We start from the raw sequence: 6,000 nt of genomic DNA, 5'->3' as shown, positions 1-6,000 counted from the left end.
AAAAAAAAAAAAAAAAAAAAAAAAAAAAAAAAAAAAAAAAAAGAAAAATATTTACAAAAATTAGCCAGACATCATGGTGTTCATCTGTGGTCTCAGCTACTTGGGAGGCTAAGGCAGAAGAAAAAAAAAAGAATCATGGCTGGGCACAGTCACTCACACGTGTAATCCCAGGACTTCAGGAGGCCAAGGTGGGCAGATCACCTAAGGTCAGGAGTTCGAGACTAGCCTGGTTCAATGTGGTGCAACCTCATCTCTACTAAAAATACAAAAAAAAAAAAAAAAAAAAAATTAGCTGAGTGTGGTAGTGAGCACTGTAATTCCAGCTACTCAGGAGGCTGAGGCAGGAGAACTGACTGAACCCAGGAGGTGGAGGTTGCAGTGAGCTGAGATCATGCCATTGCACTCCAGCCAGGGCGACAAGAGCGAGTCTCCGTCTCAAAAAAAAAAAAAAAAGAAGTCATTTGTTTTCCCAGTACTAGGGGCTTTCTCCTCTCTCCTCTTAATCTCGTATGATAGTATACTGACCCCAAATTCTAACTAACTACTCCTTTGAGTTACCCACCATTGAGTTATTCCATGTGTATGCACATTGCACATGTAAATAAACTCTGTTTTTCCCTCCTGTTAATCTGTCATTTTGAAACTGTCCCTATATACTGTATGAAATTCATCAGGGAAGAAGAAGGGGGAGAAACGAAAATAAACAAGGCTTGCAGCACATGCAGTGTTTATCATGAGGTCAGCTTGCTCTCTGACTAGCTTCTTCACCGGTGTTTGGTGCCTGCTGTCTCAGAATCACATAGACCCTGCTACGAGATTAAAGTTCCCCTTAAGTGTACTATAGAAAATATGAACATTATAAAACATTGAGTTTTCCCTTTAAGATATTACTTCAGGTCCTGCACAGCAGTGAAATTATTGACATCAGCCTGTCTGAAGGACCCCACTGACGCCAGTTGGTCTGAAGGATCCCAGAGGAGCTGACTCACAAAAGAATGCAGTTTCCACATCTTGATGATTTCATCTCCCATATCTCAACCAATCAACGACCTCAATTCTCTAGCCCCTTACCTTCCACAATCCCCTTAAAACGTAAAATACCAGCCCATAACTCCTCAGGGGAGATAGATTTGAGGGTCTCCTCCCATGTCCTCACTCAATGCTCTGCAATCATTAAACTCTTTCTCTACTGCAAACACTGCTGTTTCAATGTAACTGATCTGTTACTGCCCACTGGTCATATAAACTTCTTGGTTGTATAACATTTTGTCAGTTTAATTTTCAGGCCCTAATCTCTGAACATAAAAAGGTAAAGAAAAGGTTTCTCTTCCCCTATACAACATAGGTAAAATATCCATTCAAAATTCAAGGTAAACAAATAGATTTTAATGTACTAGTATAAAAAAAACCTCACAGCTTGCCAGGAATATAAAAATATAAAATAATAATAATAATAATAAATTAAAAAATAAAAGCAAAATGTTTATTGATGTGGTTTTGGATCCCACAATGCAACTAACCTTTAAGACAACAACACGTCAAGTTTTGGCATAGTATCAAAGATGAATATCCACAATTATCTTTAAAAGCTATTTAAATACTGTTTGCTTTCCAACTACTTATCTGTATATCATCAGATTTTCTATATTTCAACCAAAACAACATATTGCAATTAAATATAGCAGATAAGAAAAGCTTCTTCCATGAAAGAGATTTACAACATGTAAACAGTATTCTTTAAACTGATTTTTATCTGAAAACTATTTTTCATAGAAAATATGCTAATTATGTTAACACATAGGTTTATTATTATTTTAAAATAAATTAATGCATAAATATTAAATTTTTTCTCAGTTTTAATTTCTGGTTCAGTAAATACTGATAGATAAAATCCATATAAACAAAACCTCTCTGGGGTCCTTGTTGATTATTAAGTTTAAAGGGGTCCTTAGACTAAAATGCTTCAGCACCTCTAATCTACTACATTCTCATCTCATCTCTACCCACATGGATAATTTTTAGCATCTAGTCATATTCCTTATTTTCTACCCTTTACAACAACCTTGTGACCTCAGTATCCATATTCATGATCTATTTGAGACTAACACCTTGGAGTTCTTCCTCCTCCTAAACTTCATTCCTTGCCAATAGCCTACCAACAAAGCCATTTCTTTCTTTTCTTTTTTCTTTTTTTTTTTTAATTTTTTTTTTTTTTTTTTTTTTTTTGAGACTGAGTCTGGCTCTGTCGCCCAGGCTGGAGTGCGGTGGCCGGATCTCAGCTCACTGCAAGCTCCGCCTCCCGGGTTCACGCCATTCTCCTGCCTCAGCCTCCCGAGTAGCTGGGACCACAGGCGCCCGCCACTTCGCCCGGCTAGTTTTTTGTATTTTTTAGTAGAGACGGGGTTTCACCGTGTTAGCCAGGATGGTCTGGATCTCCTGACCTCGTGATCCGCCCGTCTCGGCCTCCCAAAGTGCTGGGATTACAGGCTTGAGCCACCGCGCCCGGCCTTTTTTTTTAATTTTTAAATTTTACTTTAAGTTCCGGAATACAAGTACAGAACATGTAGGTTTGTTACATAGGTATATGTGTGCCATGGTGGTTTGCTGCACCTATCAACCTGTCATCTAGGTTTTAAGCTCCACATACATTAGCTGTTTGTCCTAATGCTCTCTCTCCTCTTCCTCCCTACCCCCCCAACTGACCCTGGTGTCTGTTGTTCCCCTCCCTGTGGCCATGTGTTCTCACTGTTCAGCTCCCACTTATGAGTGAGAATATGCGGTGTCTGGTTTTCTGGCAGCAAAGCCATTCCTTGAACTTTATTAACACACAGATAGTCTACATTGAAAACCTCAAACTTTGGTCCAGGCAAGGTGGCTCATGGTGGTGGCTGGTGTTTGTTTTTAGAGACAGGGTTTCACTGTGTCACCCAGGCTGGAGTACAGTGGCACGAGCGTAAGCTCATTGGAGCCTCGAACTCCTGGGCGCTAGTGATTCTCCTGCCTCAGCCTCCCAAGTAGCTACAGGCATACACCACCATGCCTGGCTACCAGCACTTTGAAAGGCCAAGGCAGGAGGATATCTTGAGCCCAGGAGTTCAAGACAAGATTGGGCAACATGGCAAGACCCTTGCCTCTACAAAAAAAAGAAAAAGATTAACTGGGCACGGTGGTGTGCTCCTGCAGTCCTAGCTACTTGGGAGGCTGAGGTGGGAAGACTGCTTAAGCCCAGGAGGTTGAGGCTACAGTTGAGTTATCATCACACTACAGCCTGCATGATGCAGTAAGACCCTGTCTCAAAACAAAATACAACAACAAAAAAACACCTCAAACTTTGTTCTGTTATTTTGTGACCACAACCTCCTTTCTCATCACCATTCCAATCCTTCACAAGGAATTAATGGGCACTGATCAACTCCTACACTATCCAGGAATCACTAGCTTCATTTCCAGCTCCTTTTCCGATAATGTTTACTACACATACTAGGCATGGATATCCTGCAAATACTTCAAATTTAACCTGTCCAGAAGATAACTTAGGACTCTGCTTCTGCCCAAAATGGAGTACCAGGGACAGATTTACCCTGTGGCCCTAAAGAACTAAACAACTGGACAAAACATATGAAACAATGTTTTCAAACACTGGACAATAGGCAGCACAGGACTATGATCATTGAGAAAGGAATACATGTGAAAGCAGCCCTACAATTGCTCCAGCTCACTGCCTGGAGGTAGTTTCAGGTCTGCAGCACAGGGACAGCAAATGCAAACAGAGCTGGCATTGTTGCTAAATAAGAGACAAAAACAGGGGTTCAGAGAGGCCAAGGTGGCTAGAATTTTGAGGGCATAATACAAAGAGTAGGAGCTGTCTTCTTGGCCTTGTTAGGGTACAGAAAACGATACCCCAAAATATGATGCTTTGGTATGCTGAGTGCTTTGAATTAAAGAAAACTGGCTGGGCGAAGTGACTCACACCTGTAATTCCAGCACTTTGGGAGGCTGAGGCAGGTGGATCACTTGAACACAGGAGTCTGAGACCAGCCTAGGCAACATGGCGAAAACCTGTCTCTACTAAAAATACAAAAATTAGCCAAGCGTGGTGGCACATACCTGTAATCCCATCTACTTGGGAGGCTGAGACAGGAGAATCACGAGCCCGAAAGGCAGAGGCTGCTACAGTGAGCCAAGATCACGCCACTGCACTCCAGCCTGGGGGACAGAGCCACATTCTGTCTCAAAAAAAAAAAGAAAGAAAAGAAAAGAAAGAAAAGAAAGAGAAAGGAAGGAAGGAAGGAAGGGAGGGAGGGAGGGAGGGAGGAAGGAAGGAAGGAAGGAGGGAAGGAAGGAAGGAAGGGAGGGAAAACTGAGGCAAGATGTGGTGGCTCACACCTATAATCCCAACACTTTGTGAGGCAGAGGCAGGAGGACTGCTTGAGCCCAGGCGTTTGAGTTGAGACCAGCCTGCGCAACATAGTAAGACCCTATCTCTACAAAAAATAAAAATAAATTAGGCTGAGTGAGGTGGCTTATGCCTGTAATCCCAGCACTTTGGGAGGCCAAGGCAGGTGGATCACCTGAGGTCAGGAGTTCAAGACTAGCCTGGCCAACATGGCAAAACCCTGTCTCTACTAAAAATACAAAAATGAGCCGGGCGTGGTAGTGGGCGCCTGTAATCCCAACTACTCGCGGAGGGGCTAAGGCAGGCAGAACTGCTTGAACCCAGGAAGCGGAAGTTGCAATGAGCCCATATCATGCCACTGCACTCCAGCCTGGGCGACAGAGCGAGACTCCACCTCAAAAAATTTAAAATAAATTAATTAATTAGAGTGGTGTGGTGGCACATGCTTGTAGTCCCAGCTACTTGGGAGGCAAAGGTGGAAGGATCTTCTGAGCCCAGGAGGTCAAGGCTGCAGTCAGCCGTGACTGTGCTACTATACCATAGCCTGGACAACAGAGCAACAGAGCAAGACTCTGACTCAAAAAAAAAAAAAAAAAAGAAAAGAAAAAAAAATTGAAAAGCCTCAGAAATAAGCCACAGAACCAAGGTCTGTCTCCAACCTTCCCCCAAGCCCATCACTCTGGTCCTCTTTCCAGAAGCACCAAGAGGGATTATCTTTGGAATCCCCTTATCTAAGAAAACGTCTCTGCAAAAGAAATGCAACTATCTTAAGATCTCCCCTTCCCTGTTAAAGAAGGGTAGTTATATAAGCATCTGGACTTCATCGGGTTATCATTCTCCTGCAACTCCCCTGTGCTTATTATGCACATGAAATAAATTTTATTTGCTTTTTTATCCTACTCATCTACCTTTTGTCAGTTAATTTTTAGTGAACCTTTACAGGGCAAAGAGAATGCTTTCCCTCTTCAATCCTATAGCCTCTCAAACTTACGAATCATTGCCAAGAGAAACTAAAGAAGAAAAAGAGCACTCTTCCATGTTCATGAATCAGAAGACTCAATATTGTTAAGATGTCAATTGTTCCCAAATTGATCTACAGATTCAATACAAACCCAATCAAATTCCAAGCAAGCTTTTTGTAAAAGCTGATCATTTGATTCTAAAATGTATATGAAAATAAAAAGTATCTAGAATATTCAAAACAATTTTGGAAAAAACACCAAAGTTGGAAGATGCACTATTTCAATATTTACTATGCAGCTACAAGGAAAGACAAACAGATTGATGTAATGGAACAGACAGTAAAGAAATAGAGCCACACTTATGTGGTATAAGGGAAAATACAATTACAAATAAGAGAATTAATTCTCCCTGTTGAAAATAACAAAAAAAGATTCCCCCCGACCAGTCCCCCAATCTTGTCTTTCAACTTTTCTTTCACCATCCTTTTCAAGTATATGAAAATCTTTCTAAAGGCTAAAAACAGTCACACAAATCAGGAATGTTTCAAGGACCTGGGAGCCATCTTTTTGAAATGCAAACATCAAAGGAGACAGCTTCCCTATCTCCCAGTTCCCAGCAGGAAGGTAAGAGCCTAACTCTGA

General features: G+C 41.5%; 1 protein-coding gene across 3 annotated transcripts in view; it reads right to left on the bottom strand.

Moving 5' to 3' along the window:
* The window catches only part of RNF214 (ring finger protein 214), a 55,401-nt gene that overhangs the window by 11,665 nt on the left and 37,736 nt on the right, over positions 1 to 6,000 (bottom strand). The window lies entirely within an intron of this gene.

This window comes from Theropithecus gelada, chromosome 14 (assembly GCF_003255815.1).
Source record: "Theropithecus gelada isolate Dixy chromosome 14, Tgel_1.0, whole genome shotgun sequence".
Lineage (NCBI taxonomy): Eukaryota > Metazoa > Chordata > Mammalia > Primates > Cercopithecidae > Theropithecus > Theropithecus gelada.
This window is presented reverse-complemented; position numbering and strand designations above follow the sequence as displayed.